Raw genomic sequence first — 15,208 nt, 5'->3', positions numbered from 1 at the left:
CAGCTGCTAGCTCAGTTACCTTCTCTGATTCAGGTTCATCATTAACGTTTTGAGGACTTTCCTTTTAAAGATCATCAGTATCGTCTTTGTTCTCCTCTTGAGTTGAGTTTTTTGGGTTACTCAGTACTTTACCTGAGCAAAGACCAATTGCCTTTACCTGCTCCTCTCCTTATCTTTGACAATTTTTCTGGGTATTTTTTGGGATTTTGGTGTCAATTTTCCTTTTGATGTCTCCTATCATGCTCATCAATTGGCTCATTTGATCTTTGAGTTTAGTCGATGCTTTTTTCATGTTGGTGCACTCAGATTGTACTTGTTTTCTTTCTATGCTCATTGACTGCTTCTCTTCTCTTAATTTGATCTAGACGTTAACTACATATAGTATGGTCATTTGAGTTGGCCCTTTTTTAAGGCTTCTACAAATACGAAGGTTGGTAGTTAGTATTTTTAATAGGTTTAGAACTGTTACCTCCTCCCTAGTTTATGCCCCATCTCAGGTTTGGGTGATCTATCTGCCAGGGTTGTAAGTGTTCGAATATGGGTTTCCACCCCTATTCCTCATATAGTGTACGTTCTCTGATGGATTATAAAAATAATGGCTAAGAGGTTTATCTCCACCAAATGTTGAAGACGCACTAGATGTGGACTTATGTGGTTAAGCATGTCCAAAATTTGTTGGTATTTGTCATCGTCCTAGACAACTTTTACTGTAGATGGTCTCTGGCCATAAGTAAACCTTTCTTTTGGCCACTAGTAAGAATTAATCACCATGTTCTCTATTAAGTCGTATACATCCTCGTATGTTATGTTCATTGAGGCTCTTCCTACAATTCTATCGAGTCCTAAGTGTGCGTGTGCATCAAACCCGTTATAAAATATTTGAAGCCTCAACCACTCGAGTAGACCATGATGTGGGCATATTTGAATCAAAATCTTTAAACATTCTCAAGCTTCGTAGAAGTGTTCTCCTTCTAATTGCTTGAATGTAGCGATATCTCTGCTTAGTTGGAACATCTTGCTGATAGGAAAGAACTTGTGTAAAAACTTTTTCACGAGTCTAACCAAGAAAAGGCATTATCGATTAATAAAAAGGGAAACAGATGAAGATGAATAACGTTATTGGTGACCCCATTAAACTTTAGTGTATCACAAAGCTAGAGAAACTATTTTAAGTGTTGGTTTGGGTCCTCCATCATAGTTCCTTTAAACTATAAATTATTTTGGACCAACTAGATCATGGTCGGTTCTTTCTTCTCGCACCATAGGTGGGTTTGCTGGTAATTGTGGTGGTGGTGGTAAATCTTGTAGGTTAGTTTCATTAATCTCATTGAATAGCAGTTTCTCTCATGGTGGATTGTCTGTAGTAAGTGGTTGGTTTTGCATTTGCTGTTGCTATTCTATAGGTGCTCCCGTACTTCGAGTCATACACTGAAACCGTAAAGAAAAATAAAAGTGATAGTAAAAATAAAAAATCATATCTATAACTTAAAATTTTTCTAATTATTCTATTAACGCAAAAAATAAAAATAATCTAGTGATGTTGCCTCCCCGACAACTGGGCCAACAACTTGATCGCCTCTGGACGTACTAACGTTCAGAGTGTGAATAATGCTACTAAAAATATGGAATTTGAGGTGGTACCTGCAAGTATACGAGTTAGGTTGTAAATGGAGTAGGTGAGTACTCTGAGGATTGTACCTAAGGGAGGCTAGTCCTAAATTAATATTAATCTAAACAAAAATAGATCTAACTAGTACTTAAAATAAATTATACTATAATGAAAATAATGTGAAAAAATTATTTATGAATACAATAAAAGAAATAAACATGCAAAATAAATTTAACATAGAAAACTTAAGATGTAATTCAACCAAATCTAAGCATGGGTGATCAGCTCACTTCGGTGATCATAAATAATTCCAATTTTAGGTTTCTACTCAATCAAATAGTCATTACACTAGCAGGATATCTCGATCTTTCACTAAACTAATGGGTTGGCAAGAATTACTTATCTCTCAACCTCACAGTCCATACCGAATTTGGGTAAGGGGTTCACGAATAGACAATACCAATTTTGGGTTAATTCCCACCTAAATGAGTTTCTAGGGTTGTTAAGCCTAGGTTTTAAGTTGTTCCCATTCCAAGCTGTTGATTTGTTAATAAAACTCTGCATAGAAATTAATTAATCACACTTCCACTCACTAATCCCCATAAAAGGATTAGTTCCTCATGGATTTCATAAACAATGTAAACTTGATAAAATAAATAAACATTATGAACAAATCAAGAATAAGAGTTTAAGAAGAAATCTTGATTATATTGAATATTTGAAGCACAAAAATCCATAGATTTTACATTGGATCTACAAATCAAATCTTTCGATGAACTCGAATGAAAGTAATTGAAAATAAATCCTATATCTAAAAAGAACTAAAAACTGAAAACTAAACCGAAAATAAAATTCTAAGTTACAAAAGCAGTCATTTCTCAAGTGTCTTATGAGTCTATTTATAGTGTTAGGGTTGGCCATCATCCTTAGCCTCAGGCTAGTTAACCTTTTTACGTTTATTTCCATTATGCATACCAAAACAACCTGCACTCATAATTCTCGACGTATAGGGTCGGTGTCGTGAGATCTAGTGCCTGTGTCACAACATCAATGGTAGTTTGTTTAGCTCAAGTTTACCTTCAGGGGTGTGTCACGACATCTACTAGCTATTTCGTGACACCAAAGGCAATCCTGGAATTTTGGTACTTTGTTTACAATGTTGCAGGATTAAACTCTTGCGTTACAACATTGCGACCAACCTCGAGCTCTCAAGCCTTTGAATGGTGTCTTGTACCTCTTTCAGCCCTTAAGGTCATCAAATGGCTCAAATTACACTTTTATTAAATTGAAACTAAAATATAAAAACTAATTAAAAAATAATAGAATTGTTTGAATTCAAGCTCCTTAAGTATGAAAACTAGTTTCTAAAATCATTCTTTAAAAGATATCTTTAAAACATTTAAATCATATGCTCACCTAGGAGCGTGAATAAAACATATCTTTAAAAGTAAAATCACATATCTTGAAAACAAAGGTTATAAAAAAGCTTACTCTTGGAACTTAGTTTTTAAAAAAACACTAAGCCCCTAAAAGCATAATGGTTCGCACACAAATGATGATCCTGAACACTCACCTATTAACTAATGATTTAAACAAGTTTTGTTTTTCCTTTTTCATTGCTAGTAGATGGTCTGACTGGTTCGTAACATACATAAACATGCACAAATTACTTAACAAGAAGAAAAAATTCAAACATATGAGCAAACCTAATTTCCTAGACAAATAACCTTAGCAAAATAGAGGCTTACCTTGGTTTCTAAGAATTTTGGTTCAGAATAGAGATTTGACAAAGAGAATAATTGATACGAGAACTTTCATGAAAATGACTTAATTTATAGGAACTAAGTGTTTTAGTACTCTTAGTATACCCTACTTGACTTAGGAAAAGGTTACATGCATCCTAATTGGAACATAAGTTAACTTCATAATTCAAGTGTAACTCGACTTTACTGGCATAGCCCAACTCACCAAATTAATTGGTAGACTCAGCTTGCTTAACACTGGAAAATCATCCTTACCACATCCTTTACGCGTACGCTGCACACTGATCTTGCAAAGCAGTTCAACTAAGAAAAGACGTTGTTGGCTTTAGACAAATGGAGGGAGAAAGTTTCTATAAGGCATGGGAACACTTCAAAATGTTGATTCAAAAATGCCAACACCATGGATTTCATAAGTGGATGTGATTGCAGGTATTTTATAATAGGTGTCATGCAAACGCACGATCTGTATTAGATGGAGCAGCAGGAGGAGCCCTTATGAATAGGACGTACGAGGATGGAACTAAAATTATTGAAAATATGGCATTAAAATCCTTTCAATGGACGGTTGAATGCTTCACATATGGCCAGAAACCCGCCACTGTCAAAGCTATTCAAGATGATATAAGTATCAGTAGATAGTGGATAGATTAAACCGTATCGAATCTACTTCTACACTGCCTATGCAAGGAGGAGACAAACCACTCTTCCATTTATCAACAATCCTATCGAGGATGTGAATTACGTCAGGAATACGGGTGGAAACCCTTACTCGAATACTTATTGTCCTAGTTGGAGAGATCACCTGAATTTGAGATAGAGAGGAAAACAAGGAACAGGTAATAGTTCAAATCAAGTTAAAAATGCTAATTATCAACCTGTTTATTTGCAGAAACCCCAAGGTAGGGCCAACCCTATTGACCATACTGCATGTGGTCAGTGTCTGGATAGAATTGAGGGAGAGATGTAGTCAATAAGAAAAGATGTCAAGCGGATGCAATCTGAGTGCACCAACTCAACAAGAACATTGACTAAGCTCGAGGATCAAATGAGCCAATTGATAAGCATGATGGGGGACATCAAAAGACAAATTGGCATAGGTATTCCTAGTAATACAGAGTAGCAAAGAAAACACTACACTAGAGGTAGTTACAGAGAATACTGATGATCTTTGAGGAATTCCCAAAAACTGAAGAAGAACCAAGGCCAAAAGAGGTAAAGACACCATAGGCTGAACCAGAAAAAGAAACATCTAAAGATATCGAAATCACAAAGGCCTCATTTCCTTCGAGACTTGAAGGAAAAAAAATAGGGGTGAAGGCAAATTTTTAAGTTTCTTGAACCTATTTAAAATATTAAATGTTAATCTACCTTTAATTTGTAACTATCTATTTCTAATGTCTCGAATCAAGGGACAAATTTCCTCTTATGCATACAGACAGAATAAATAGGTTTAAGGAAAGAGGTATCACAACATGGTAACCTTGTGTCATGACATTACGCATAGAATAAAAAATTGACTAAAAGCATATCGACGTCGTGACATGGCACCAGCGTGTTGCGGGATAGTAGAAAGTTCCCCATGATCTCCAAATTAATAGATGTGTCATGGCATGGAACCCCTATTCTGCGACACGGAACCCTTATGTCGCAACATCGCTACAATTATTCTACAGGGTTGACCCAACCCAATTGCATAACCCAACGACTAAAACTTAGTTTTACCCAACTTTTACCATTTAAAACACCTATTCTTAGCCATAATACCCTTATAAACATATTTAACATCTTTTTAACCTCTTAATCCTCTCAAATCTCTTAAAACTTCTTAAACCCTAAAATCATAAATCAAAACTCCTTCTTGCAACTAGTAAGAATCCCTCATCATTCAAGATCCTTCGGTGTAGCAAATGAAGGGAGCACACAAAGGAACCATTTACCAATACAAAAGGCAAAGACTTCAATATTTCTTTGAGGTTAAGAGCTCCTAACTCAAACTTTTTATTGTTTTATTGGATATTGATTGATTTGGTTCTTAGTTTAAACATGCCTCCTAAAAAAGTTAGAAGAACCAATGAACCCGAACCATCGACGGGTCCAAACCACCCTAACTTTACAAACCCAAATATTGGAAAATATTTTATTGAATTACAAAGAAAAACCTTTATCCAAGAAAGGGGATTTGATCCATCCATTATCCAATGTAAGGAAATATGGCCTTTAGTAAGATATCATAGGTGGGAACAATTTTTGACGATCCCAAAAGAGAATGTTGTGGTCCCTATTGTTTAGGAGTTTTAAGTGTCTTTACAGACCAAGAGTCTAGAAATATTAAAGGCCATATGTGGGATATGGTACTTGTGCCGGGGAAGGAAGTGTAAGTAAGCCCTCAAATTATTTGTGACTTTTATAATGCCCTATACTATGAGAATGATTTTATTGATGAAATTGATCTAGAATATTTCCGAGATATAGATATGGATAGTATTAAAAACTTTTTGATTGAAGGGAGGGGTGAATGAAAATATAGCACAAGTACCAATATCTCAATATCTTTTCATCAAGCAATTATGTTTCCTGAGTCTAACACGTGGATTTAATTTGTATGCACACGAATAGTACCTGCTTTAAATGTTTCTAATGTTAATACTTTTATAGCAGTTTTGTTCTATGTTATTTTGTAGATAAAGCATGTCTGCATCGGTAAATGGATCCACCAAAACATGAAGAGATTCATTAGTGGCTAGAAGGTGGGAGTTTTCTTTCCCCATCTAGTGACGGCCTTATGCAAAAAGGCGGGCGTACCTATGACATCCACTGAGTAGTCATTGAAACCTTCTCAAAGTATTATCGTTCATACATTATTCTAACAGTACATAGAGTTGCGAGTTAAAAAATAAAGGACTAAAACAAGAGATAACAAGAAGCAATGACTACACCAGTTTTGTCACAGAGGTTGACATGAGCTCAACAAGATGTTGGTGAAAGTAGTCATCCAAAGCTAGATTAGATGATATAGTGGATGCAAAAGTCAGGAGCAATATTTCAAGAATTTGCTAGGCAAAACAACAATTGGGTCCCTAATTACACGCCTAATATGTTTCGACCAACACAGGAAGAAGAAGCACAAGAAACTGAAGAGGAAGGAAAGGATGAAGAGGAATAAGGTGATGAAGAGATGGATTTTAAGAAGGAGGATTAAAACATTGTTACTATTCTATTTTAAAAGACTTGTATTTGTTTTTGGACACTCTTGATTTAGACTCTGTAGAAGTAGGATTAATAATAGATTTTTAGTATATTGTATTTTCATTAAATTTTCTATATAGGAATCCAACACGAAGGAGACACAAACAATTTGAGATTTACAAGATAAAAGGAGGAAGCACCCACCATTATCAATTGGAGCAACCACGATCAATCGGGTAACGTCTTTCCTTATCTTTTTACGTGCTACACGTTGAGAACAATGTGACAACCAAAGTGTGGGGGTAACATAGGAAATTCATTTTTAAATTTTCTTTTCTTTTCTTTTTTCTTGTCTTTTGGTGTGTTTGAGCTTGTAGAAATACAAGTGACTGGTTAGGAACATGTACATAGGTTGCTTGTGTTTATGAATAAATTTGATATGGTGGTAGGTGATTTTAAAATTTTGAGCATTAGACTACTAAAGTTTTATATGTTACATTGTAAATATGTATTAAGCAATCAACTAAACCAAATGATATATAAAATACAAGGAAACGAGCATGCTACTATGAATGATAAATAGTTGAAATTGAGTTTGTTTGGTTGATTAATTTTGTGCATGTTGAGGTATTTAGGGATGACCTAAGGTATTGTTTGGAACACATCCCAAGCCAAAAATCCAAACTATTAATATTCACCTTTAGTACCGATTTTTGAGCCTTTTGACACTTCTTGATGAACCTCATTACAAACCTCAAGCCTAAAATTGTTAATTTGTATTTTCCCTTTTTCTTTGGTCTTGCGCCACATGATTATAGATGTATGGTTATACGTATTGAGGGTTAAGTAGATACATTAAGGCAGAGTTTGTAAAAACAGAGTAGTAGGAAGGATTAGTGTGGTATGGGAATTATAGGTTTGCCTGAAAGTGCAAAACAAAAGAGAAATCTAAAAAGAAAAAGTAACACAAGTAGAAAAGTTCTTAAAGAAAAAAAAACATTCATGACCGACATGAGCTGAAAAAGAAAAGTCACAAAGTCACAAAAGATAGAGAAACTCATTCATTAGTGTAAAAAAAACTTGTAGGTTAGTCGTGGTTACTATGTCATGCTATGATTTCCTATACATGGAGAGACAAGAAAGGTGAGAGAAGGAGAAATGAGGCGGTGAGTGGGTAAGGGTCACTAAGGGGGAAGAATAGGGATCAATACAATGTGTCAAACTATTTTCGTATTTGTAACGATTTTGCTGCTTACTATTTTTTAATTTCATACCTATCCTAAGCTCAAAACATTATAAGCTGAAAAGTCCTATGTGATCTAAATACTTATATTTTGCTAAACATACGCATAAATGACTATTAGTATTCTACTCGGATAATCAAAGTACTTGTATGATTTGTTGATGGATTCTTATAAGTGAGACCCTTAATACTTATATATTGTGTAAAATATAAAACTTAGATGTTTGAAATCAAAGTTGGTAAATCAACTGTGCATCATGCTAAAATTGTTAGTAAGCATAAAATGCCTAAGTTATATGCTCTAAAGTCAATACTTGTATCATATTTGCTCAAGGGTCATCATCTTATTTGTCATTCTTGTTTATGTTTCTTGAGGACAAGCAATGACTTCAGTGTGGGGGATTTTGATTTGTCATAATTTGGTGTCGCAGATTAAACTAGTTTTCACATTTAATGAGCTTGAATACAAGCATTTTCGTTATGTTTTAGTTAAGTTTTTATAGTTTTATTTACATTCAATAAAATGTACAAATTTAGTCTTTTATTGACCTTAAGGGTTGAATAAGGTCTAAGGGTGAGCTAATGCACTTTATGAGTGTGTAAAAGACCATTAAAAGGTGAACTAAATGGATAATGGTCGCTATGTCACAACACGAATGACTCAATGTTGCAACATAGGGAGCAGAATAGAGAAAACTCAAGACTGCCTTCGATTTTGCGACAGAGAATGAGGGTGTTGCAGCATACCCCTGAAGATAATTACAGAGGAGTATACTAATTGCTATGTCGTGACACAGGTCCTGGTATGTCGCAACATCGACTCTATGACAGAAACAACACACGAAGTAGGGGCATTTTATTCTTCACAATCAAACTTTAAGCTCAGGAACATCAACTAACCTAGGGTTTAGGATGACAATGACCTGAAGGCTATAAATGGGCTCATTTTTCACCTATTATAGACATCATTCCTTTAACCTATATTCTCTCCTCTAAATTTAGTTTAGCTTTTTTTTCTTTCTTAGAGTTTTAGATTTGTTTCAATTGTTCTTGTTGATTTAAAGATATTTGAATTGTGGAAGTGTAATGGGATTTTTGTGCAAGAGCACACAATCGTTCAAGTAATAAGTAAAATGAGTTATTTTCTCCACAAGGTTGTGTACATTAATCAATTATCTACAAAATTATAAGTTAACAATTTGTGCTAAAAACACAATAATTTGAGTGATGATGGTTAAACTACATTAATTTAACTAAATGTAAGATTGATCCCTAATGCAATTTTAAACTAAGTATGCAAAATTATCTAAATGTATGAATGGATTTTAGCAATAGAAACACAACTTCAACAATCAATAGCATGTATAGGCTGGGATAATTATATTAATCAAATCAATTCCTTTCCATCACGCTTGACAGTTTTCAGAAAACATTCCATGGCAACTCGATCTTTCATGAGTTTGGAAACCAAATTAAGTCCTTTCAGAATCTTTTACTTATTGAAATATGCATTTTACTGATCGTATTAAACTAAAGGTTTCTTAGTATTTATGTGAGGTAATAGGGATAGATTAAGTTTGAAACAGTTTAATCACATAAACTTAAAAACTATGCAATCTAATAGAGCTAATTAAAGTTCTTATGAACCTTCAATTTATTCGAGTTTAATGATCTAAATTAAGCATGCACTTTTCAATTATTGTGTCTACTAGCCACCGTCTGGTTAGGATTGTTCAGCTAATCTGAATGCATCCAATCACATATGAAAGAAATAATCTTGATTTTAACTAAAAATCTGATCGACTGAGGCACAAACACTTTAAACATGATTCAAACAAATATTATTGAATTAACGCAATCATCCTAGCTAAACGAAATTAAGCTATCATTTTTGATGAAAAAAATCATAAAACACATCGCAAACATGATTAAATTAAAAAACTAATAAGGAAAAAGTAAACTCTATTTCAATTTAGCAACCTTTTGGATTTGGATTGAAAGTGTTCCACCAATCTGCCCGTTGCTTTTTTGCTAATCGTTCCTCAAGCTGGCTGGCCAAGAAGTGATCTTTTCAAGGCTTTTTTTTGCCTAAAATGAAAGGGAAAATGGAATGGCTATGCATAAGGAGAAGAGAGTGAGAGAGGAAATGAGAGAATGAATGATGTTTGTGAAAATGAAAGATGAGGGCTGTGAGGGATGATTTGAGAGATGATATTAGTATGGTATTTATAGGTAAGGTTGAGGGTGAAGTTTACTAAAAATAGGGATTGAAATCCCTCAATCTTCTCCATTGCTTGGTCGGCCACTATATGTGGAAAGGGAGGTGATTTGGTTGCTTTTTTTAGCACAAAATCATGCTATAATTAGGCATAAAGTGGATGGTTTCAAAAGCAATCTTCCAAGGCTCTTTTCTAATTAAATTGCAACTACAGAGGCCTCTAATAAAATATCCTAAAGTTGATTTTTGGGCAGCCATATGCTTGTGCAGAATTTAGGCTTGACTCCCCCTTGTTGGACGATTTCGAGATCTAATAAATAACTAGACATGTCCACTTTGCAACAACACTTTAGTTGGGTAAAACTAATATTCCTATGACCCAATTTGGCATGGTTTTGTCGTCCAAGTAAGGTGGATTTGTTCACGTCCATCCAACATTATGATAATCTCATCTTCCAAGGACCCACTACCTAATAAAAATTAACATATGAATAATTAACATGAAAATAATATAATTCATGCAAAAAAATCATGCAATAAAGCATAATTTTGCATACTTTATAAATTTATGTCCAATATTAAAATTTTAAAAAAATCCACTTAATTTATTAATAATTACTCAAGATTAATAGAGTTATTAAGTCAAAAGGTGGTAAAAATTGCTAGAAAAATCCTATATAATTTCAAGTTTACACACCCCTAACTTAAACCATAACTCGTCTCGAGCAATGTTCAAGCACAACAAACTTTTGATAGTGCAACTTTTGCAATATGGTTAAGCAATATCAGTCTTTGCACATAATCAAGCATCAATAAAATCAAGCTGACAAATTATTTTATTGATAAGTAGCTTGAATACAAATATTATTTCCAAACTTTATACTAAGTACAAAATATTGTCAGCATGAGTCATAGTATGCATGAATTTCAAAGTCATATAGAACATTCACCAATCAATAAGCTTTCCTTATCAATCTAAGTATAGCTATCACAAGGTTTAACTAGTGATCTTCATATGTTGAACTTAGCAATTCCTCTCTACTAATGTAGTGGGTATAATCATCAAATCAATAGGTCTTTTATTAGGTTGTAGCATGGCTAGGCTAAAGGTAAGGATAAAGAGAAGTGGATTTTTAGGTTCAATCATCTTAACCCTAACTTTGTCTTGGATTCTTTTGTGTCATAACCTTTATACAAATGGGTCTTTATTTTTGAACTCATGCTCAACCTTTATTTTTCAAAATTTGAGCAAACTTTTCTTTGTTCTTTATTCTTTTCAACAAACTTTCCTTCGTTCTTTCATCTTTTTTTTTGAACATGTGAAGCATGTACATATTTTGTATTTTTCCTCAAACTTTGATCAGTAAGATTGTAACACCTCTAACCTGTATCCATCACCGAAATAGGGCTATAAGGCATTACCGATCAATTGCATCATACAACATACATTTCTCATACATGAATCTATTAACACATAATCATGAATCAAAGATAATCATATTGTCCCTTATAAGGCTCTACGAGACCTTAAAACATGCTTGAAAAAGGTTTAGGACTAAACCGATAACATTTAAAAACTTTAGGAAACTTAGAAAATTTTCATGCATACAAGGTTCACACGTCGTGTGAATAGGCCGTATGCCTCACACGACCACCAGACACGCCCGTGTCACAGGCCGTGTGGAAACAGCGTATACATACTAACTTGCATCACACGGGAAAAGACACGCTTGTGTGCCATGACTTGTGAAATCTAGAAGGTATACTAACTTGGGTCACATAGCCGACCACACGCCCATGTGCCAACCCGTGTGCTACACACGGCCAGTAGACACACCCGTGTGTCTAAGCCGTGTAACTCTCTAACTTGTTTTAACTAAGTTATGTAGACACACGGCCGACCACACGCCCATGTGCCAACCCGTGTGCTACACACGGCCAGTAGACACACCCGTGTGTCTAAGCCGTGTAACTCTCTGACTTGTTTTAACTAAGTTATGTAGACATACGGTCGAGTCACAGGCTCGTGCGCTCAACCGTGTGGGGCACATATAGGCTTGGTTTAAGCTACATTCCTCACCCACATAAAGCATACCTATACCACATCATTTCATACTATTTCAATACATTCGAAGGCAACCAAAGCATGCTATTTCATACACATTTCATGCTATTTCAATACATTCATTCAACCCCTCAAATCATAACCAAAGCATACCATATCAATATGTCATAACCAACATTTTTCACCTAACTTTTTTATGCATATACTCACCATATTATCAACTAATTCTTGCCGCAAAACATACCATTTTATCATATTTAAAACCAATTCACAACAAATCATTTCTCATTAACCAAATCAATTAACTATCTAACCAACACATAAGCCATACTAAACTTGCAAAAACATAAGGCTATATGCATCATATATCACTTATCAAACTTATGAACTAATCCAACTTACATGACCAAATACACACCAACGTTTACATCATATACAAGCCAAATCTCATGGCTATATCATAACTCAAAACATATCATTATATCACTAGCCTATACATGCCATATACCATATTTACAAAGCATCCAAAAATACCAAGTAGTCGATAGTGTAATGACGGTTCCTGATGATCCATGATGCCCGAGCTGGCTTCAATAATCTATAAAACAGGGAAAGAACACACAAAGTAAGCTTTGAAAGCTTAGTAAGCCATATACAAATAAAACCATCTTATGAATCAACATCATTTCCATCAAATAAGGAAATTATGAATAAGCACATATAAGCTTACAAACTTTTCCAAATATTTACATATTCTATATTACATGTGAATTCATCAAATACTTACCTTTTCAATACTCGTATGAATCTCGGACGTACCTGAGTCACTTAACTTGTTCACACATTCTTTCTGAACTTGAATTTTCCCTTTGAACCATTCAAAATTGTTAAGGATACTCAAAAATAACATAAAGCTCATACAATGCCATATTCCAAATATGGTCTTACATGTTATCACATATCGATGCCACTGTCCCAGACAGGGTCTTACACGAAATCATATAAGAATGACAATGCCCCAGACATGGTCTTACACATAATCACAATACAATGCCAATGTCCCAACATGGTCTTACATGTAATCACATCTCGGTAATCCTAATGTCATGACATTCGTATCCTATACTTTTCCTAAGGTTCGTACGAGACTTTCAGATATCGTAACTTCATTGATTCTTGCTCGTAATTGCTCAACATCCATAGCAATTCATCAACAAATAAACATGTATAAATCAATTAAAAGATGTTTATTTACATATGAACTTACCTCGTATATACGATGAAAGGATCGGATCGAATACTCGACAACTTTCGATTTCCCCCGATCTAAATCTGATTTCTTTCTTTCTTGATCTATATGAATTCAAATTTAGCTCATTTAATCACTTATTCATTCAATTTCATCCAAAAATACCTATTCGGGCATTTTTACACTTTAGCCCTTAAAGTTTCACATTTTTCCAATTTAGTCCTTACTTAACAAGTACACAAAATTCACTCAATTCAATTTAACCCATGCTTGGTCGAATTACCATAGTACCCTTAGCCATCCATATTTCACATTTATTTCACATTTCATCCCCATATTTTCATCTTTTCACAATTTAATTCCTAATTTGTATTTTCTCTAAAAATCACTTAACAAATCATATTAATCTATCAACAATTATTCATTTTCCATCATCAAAACTCAAAAAAATCAAGCTATCATCAATGGAAACTCACAAATTCATCAAAAAATTCAAAAATTAGGGTACAGGCTAGTTAGATTACTAAGCAATGATCACAAAAACATAGAAATCATCAAAAATTGAGCTCAATCGTACCTCAATCAAGATGAACAAGGGATGAACCTTCAAAGCTCCCAAAACCCTTATTTTCTTTTGTTTTTCAGTTAAGATGAAAAGGAATAAAAATAATATGGCTTTTGTTTTGTTTATTTATTCATTAATAACCAAATTACCATTTTAACCTTATTATAAAACATTAAATATTATCCATTTAATGCCCATTTATGTCAAATTCCACTATCAATGGTCTAATAGCATTATAAGGACCTTTCATTTAATAAAAAATAGTAATTAAGCACTTTAAACAAGTAGAATGGAACTTTTGCATTTTACGCGATTTAATCCTTTTTCTCAAATTGAGCTATTAAACGATAAAATTATTTCACGAAACTTTCACACATATATAATCACATGCTATAAAAACCAAAAATAATATTAAAATAATTTTTTATCAAATTTGCGGTTTCGAAACCACTATTTTCATTTAGCTAAAATCGAACTGTTACAAAGACAAATTTAGTTAAGATAGGTGCACAGAAAATAGGATAAAACTTTTAAAAAAAGATAATATGGCTCATGGTGTACGTGATTTGCAATAAACAGGCCATTTAGCTCAAAAGTAAAGTTTCAAGGGTTAATTTAATAAGGTCGGCTTAAAAGGCTCAAATGATCTAAAGAAGAGTGCCTATATCTTGATTAGATTCTTATACCTCTTAAGATTTTGCCTCAAGAAAGTTACTAAATCACTTCTAAAAACAAACCTTTATGCGAGTTTAGTTCCAAAGAAATTAAATTTTCATGGAAAATACTACATAGGACTAAATAACATACAAGCATTCCATCACTTAAGATAACATAAAAATAACTTAGATAAAATCAAAAATCATGCTTGCATTTGAACAAACTTATGAACAAAAATTCTCTTTGAACATTCATTTATTTCAACATACTTAGGTGAAAAGATTAAAACATACATGCAAACTTTAAGAATTCATGAAAAATATTGCCTTACCCCTTTTTAAGAGAAGCAATGTTCTCATTACAAAAACAAAGTACTGAATAAAAACTGAACACCAGGCAGGGTTGTAAGAAAAGAGAGGTGAGTCATAAAGACTGCTTCAGTACCAAGTCTTTCTTAACAATCCAATCCTAGACATGTTCATTCCCATTACCACATCACTTTGTTGGTTCTAATGAAGAGGCATAGAGCTTATTGTATTCATGCTTGCAATATCTTATTTATTATGCGAAAGAAAAATATTAGCTAGGAAATAAAAATAAACACCTAAAAGGAAATAACTATTAAAGACAATAAATTCCCCCTTTTATTTATT

General features: G+C 33.7%; 2 non-coding genes across 2 annotated transcripts; one reads left to right on the top strand and one right to left on the bottom strand.

The window, feature by feature from the left end:
- The first annotated feature begins 901 nt into the window (after positions 1–901).
- On the top strand, positions 902–1,008 carry LOC121205837 (small nucleolar RNA R71). The gene has a single exon (XR_005900910.1). It is a non-coding gene; the product is annotated as a small nucleolar RNA R71 (small nucleolar RNA).
- A 2,664-nt stretch (positions 1,009–3,672) lies between these two features.
- Positions 3,673–3,779, bottom strand: LOC121205778 (small nucleolar RNA R71). Its single transcript, XR_005900853.1, has one exon. It is a non-coding gene; the product is annotated as a small nucleolar RNA R71 (small nucleolar RNA).
- Between the last annotated feature and the right edge of the window lie 11,429 nt (positions 3,780–15,208).

Source organism: Gossypium hirsutum, chromosome A08, assembly GCF_007990345.1.
Source record: "Gossypium hirsutum isolate 1008001.06 chromosome A08, Gossypium_hirsutum_v2.1, whole genome shotgun sequence".
NCBI lineage: Eukaryota > Viridiplantae > Streptophyta > Magnoliopsida > Malvales > Malvaceae > Gossypium > Gossypium hirsutum.
Note: the sequence above shows the minus strand (reverse complement) of the source record. Positions and strands in the feature narration are given on the sequence as shown.